Here is a 5,375-nt window from a genome sequence, read left to right as displayed (position 1 = left end):
TTTGACAAATAGCATGAAATATCTCATAAAATTACAAAAATATGAGTAATCATTCATGACTTATTTACATGAAAACAAAATTACATATCCTTTATATCTAATCCATACACCAACGACCAAAAACACCTACAAACACTTTCATTCTTCAATTTTTTTCATCTAATTGATCTCTCTCAAGTTCTATCTTCAAGTTCTAAGTGTTCTTCATAAATTCTAAAAGTTCTAGTTTCATAAAATCAAGAATACTTTCAAGATTGCAAGTTTACTTCCAAGTTTTCTAAATCCATTCCAAGTAATCATCCAAGATCAAGAAACGTTTGTTACTTACAGTTGGTTATCTTTCTAATACAAGGTAATAATCATATTCAAACTTTAATTCAATTTCTATAACTATAACAATCTTATTTCGAGTGGAAATCTTACTTGAAATTGTTTTCGTGTCATGATTCTGCTTCAAGAACTTTCAAGCCATCCAAGGATCCTTTGAAGCTAGATCCATTTTTCTCATTTCCAGTAGGTTTATCGAAGGAACTTGAGGTAGTAATGATGTTCATAACATCATTCGATTCATACATAAAAAGCTGTCTTATTCAACGTTATAAACTTGTAATCACTAGAACATAGTTTAGTTAATTCTAAACTTGTTCGCAAATAAAGTTAATCCTTCTAACTAGACTTTTAAAATCAACTAAACACATTTTCTATATCTATATGATATGCTAACTTAATGATTTAAAACCCGAAAACACGATAAACACCATAAAACTGGATATACGCCGTCGTAGTAAAACCGGGGGCTGTTTTGGTTGGGATAATTAAAAGCTAAGAAGAACTTTGATTTAAAAGCTATACTTCTGGAAAAATGATTTTTCTTATGAACATGAAACTATATCCAAAAATCATGGTTAAACTCAAGGTGAAAGTATGTTTTTCAAAATGGTCATCAAGATGTCGTTCTTTCGACGGAAATGACTACCTCTTTCAAAAATGACTTGTAACTTGTATTTCCGACTATAAACTTATAACTTTTCTATTTAGATTCATAAATTTAAGTTCAATACGAAACCGTGGCCACTGGAATCACTCAAAACGGATTAGAAACGAAGAAATGGCGAGTAAAACAAGATTGATAAAAACTACTCATTTTATCTACGTGAAAGTTAGTAATAAATCTATTCCAACCATAACCTAATCAACTTATATTGTATATTATGTAATCTTGAGATACCATAGACACGTATACAATGTTTCGACCTATCATGTCGACCCATCTATATATATATTGCGGAACAACCATAGACACTCTATATGTGAATGTTGGAGTTAGCTATACAGGGTTGAGGTTGATTCCAAAATATATATATAGTTTGAGTTGTGATCAATACTGAAATACGTATACACTGGGTCGTGGATTGATTCAAGATAATATTTATCGATTTATTTCTGTACATCTAACTGTAGACAACTAGTTGTAGATTACTAACGAGGACAGCTGACTTAATAAACTTAAAACATCAAATTGTATTAAAAGTATTGTAAATATATTTTGAACATACTTTGATATATATGTATATATTGTTATAGGTTCGTGAATCAACCAGTGGCCAAGTCTTACTTCCCGACGAAGTAAAAATCTGTGAAAGTGAGTTATAGTCCCACTTTTAAAATCTAATATTTTTGGGATGAGAATACATGCAGGTTTTATAAATGATTTACAAAATAGACACAAGTACGTGAAACTACATTCTATGGTTGAATTATCGAAATCGAATATGCCCCTTTTTATTAAGTCTGGTAATCTAAGAATTAGGGAACATACACCCTAATTGACGCGAATCCTAAAGATAGATCTATTGGGCCTAACAAACCCCATCCAAAGTACCGGATGCTTTAGTACTTCGAAATTTATATCATATCCGAAGGGTGTCCCGGAATGATGGGGATATTCTTATATATGCATCTTGTTAATGTCGGTTACCAGGTGTTCACCATATGAATGATTTTTATCTCTATGTATGGGATGTGTATTGAAATATAAAATCTTGTGGTCTATTGTTACGATTTGATATATATAGGTTAAACCTATAACTCACCAACATTTTTGTTGACGTTTAAAGCATGTTTATTCTCAGGTGAATACTAAGAGCTTCCGCTGTTGCATACTAAAATAAGGACAAGATTTGGAGTCCATGTTTGTATGATATTGTGTAAAAACTGCATTCAAGAAACTGATTTCGATGTAACATATTTGTATTGTAAACCATTATGTAATGGTCGTGTGTAACCAGGATATTTTAGATTATCATTATTTGATAATCTACGTAAAGCTTTTTAAACCTTTATTTATGAAATAAAGGTTATGGTTTGTTTTAAAATGAATGCAGTCTTTGAAAAACGTCTCATATAGAGGTCAAAACCTCGCAACGAAATCAATTAATATGGAACGTTTTTAATCAATAAGAACGGGACATTTCATCAACGACCGGGTTAGGTGTGTCTAGAGCGATGAGTTGATGATGTTTTGTCTCATGTTTAAATCTTGTGATTGAAGTCGTTCACACTTCAATGGTAGTGCAGTCTCCGAGAGATGACCCAAGCTAGTTACTGAAGATTACGCAATGGTATTTTTGGTGCCGAAAGACTTCCTTCCTATAGACGGATAACCAATTAAGATGTGCGGCGTGTCCCAGATAGTTTATCCGGCAATATAAAAAAGGACTCACAGTCAGCTAATCGGGAGTTGCTTTGGGTGTTCAACATAATTGACATTGAGGTTGATTACGTTTTGGTGAGTATATTTGAAGTGCTCTTCATTGAAAGCTATCAGCTTGATCAGTATGATGGGTTAGAATGCGCGTGTCCCCAAAAGCTTTATTGACGGTAAAGATGGGTAGGTTCAACGAAGTCAAGATAGGTGGTCGGTATGAGTTTTTTCAAAGTCTCCAAGTGGGAGATTTTTGAGATATGAAAACTTTATTCAATGAAAGAAAATCAAGATTGCTTGGAAGATAAGTTTTATATAGAGGTTATGTTTAACTTGAGGAACAAGTTTCTGATATTAGAAGAATTGTTTACTTGAAGGCAAAGTTAACTTGTTCAAAAAGTGGTTATTAATTTTTGAAATGTCTTTGACTTGAAGGCCAAATTAACTTGTGCAACAAAAATCTGGTTTAATATTTCATTATAAATAGACCTATAGCCTCATTTTGTGTGCACAAATTATTAGTGAAAAAATTCTCTCGTTTACGCTCGTGGACTATACCCTTCTCCGCGTTTGGAGTTTGGATATAACCACGTTAAATCCTTATGTCTTTTGTAGCGACCTGACAAAATCGTCATTGACGGCACCGCTAACTTAGGTCCCGTTACATGGTCGTAGTCCTTATATGAGACTCGTTTGACCAAAATTATGTCGCATTCCTTTGAAACGTACAAGACCTACAAAGTTTAGTTTACCAAAAGGACCGACAACAAGTTTAAGTTTACAAAAGTAGTAAAGTATAAATGATATAACTTGCGCCATAATAAGTTGAAAATCACGGTTGCCATAAATAGCGTAAGTATGTAAACAATATGTTTGAATCCAAAGGTGCTATCACAAGCGTATGCATGTATGTATGCTTGACCCCAAGCAAGTAATCAAAGTGTGCGGAAGCATGTATCAAGTAGCCAAGTATGAAGCTGAGAAACATATAGAAAACTATCAACGAAAAACGTTGGTGAAATCATAGGTGTAGTAATACACGTTATTTTTGAACCACAAGATTTAGTATTCCCATAAAATTGATCATCCAAATAGTTTGCATTCCAAAATAGGTTCGCGAGCACCCAATTATCAATGCTTAACATTCCTTCCATAGAACCCCATCACAATACTGTTAGAACATACACTATTTCTCGAAAATATATTTCATTCGTAAACGGTAGCGAACCATTTGAATGAGGGTTTGTCAAACCCATAAGGATCCATACAACATAAGTTCTCGCTTACACCCGGCAAGTGTAACTAATGATAATCGAATTGAGGATTTTGTTCTAAACTCGCTGTGGAATGTTTGTTTCATCGAACTTGTGTTCAAAACATAAAAGTAAGTAGTACAAGATGTAACAAAGTATATGTTTCTCAGCCCACGATTTAAAAGAGATAAAAGTTGTTGAAAAGGTGGGACTATGATCTCACCTCGAGTGCACGAGTATAAATGTACTTCACAAAGTAAACGTGTGCATGAAAGTTGCTTAGCCTTGACCTAAACTAGTAAGTTGTATCAATTAACCGGTTACGACGCAAGGTCGGGTGAAATGTGTTCAATTAGTCCTATGGCTCGTTACGACTCGAATAGTATAGCATGTGAATCACGTTGTCAAGTTTCATGCAAGAATCAAGTATAAAAGAAGATTAGAACGACTGCATAAACGTTTGGTTAAGTTTAACTAAAACTCAAACACGGTCAAGTCAAAGTCAACAAAAGTCACATGTTCGGGTCGGGTCCCGAACTATTTTTTTGAGGTTATTATTCATATATAAGCATGTTAGAACAAGTTACATGTGAATCGGATGTGCGTAGCATAGCAAACATTTTTCAAAATTTGACAAAGTAGGTCAGAAGCCAAATACGGCAAATGTCGCACCGCGGCCCCTGGTGTCGCGCCGCGCCAATAGGCGTGGCCTGGTGCCTGGTCTGTTTCAAAAGTTCAAGTCTCAACCAAACTTCAATTTAGCACAAATCACAAACCGTAAACACTTAGAACACGTATCTTATATCGTTGGAAAGGTATTTTGACGAGGAACACAACTAACCACTTTTCATCAAGCAAAAACATCAATTGCAATAACCGAAAGCTCATCAAATGATCATTAAAGGTTTATTTTCAAAGTTTCAAGTTCACAAAATGCATTTTAAGATTCGGGAATCCAATTCACACATATGATATGCCGTTTTAAAGATAATGAAACATACATTACAACTAAATACTTACTAATAACAATTCATGGCATTCAAAACATCGAAATTTCGTTTTAAGTCTACCAAACCCTAACCAAAATTCACAAAAATCAATAATCATGTGTTTGAAGTTTTCTTAATCAACCTACGCATCAAAACGAAGCTAGTGATACTAGTAACACAATTAAAACATGAACTTTAACAATTTAATAACATTAACTCATCCAAAATCAAAGATTAAGCACACCCATTTTCAAGTTCATGCTAGTTACTCCAAAACAACAAATCGAGCAAACAAAACATATATTCATGTTATACTTGAGCCATGGACACTAACTAACACCATTTCAAGTATATAAAACAAATTTATAGAAATCTAGTGTTTTAGAAATGTTACCCAAATGTGATGAAATTGCTACCAAAATGTAGAGG

This window comes from Rutidosis leptorrhynchoides, chromosome 4 (assembly GCF_046630445.1).
Source record: "Rutidosis leptorrhynchoides isolate AG116_Rl617_1_P2 chromosome 4, CSIRO_AGI_Rlap_v1, whole genome shotgun sequence".
Lineage (NCBI taxonomy): Eukaryota > Viridiplantae > Streptophyta > Magnoliopsida > Asterales > Asteraceae > Rutidosis > Rutidosis leptorrhynchoides.
Note: the sequence above shows the minus strand (reverse complement) of the source record.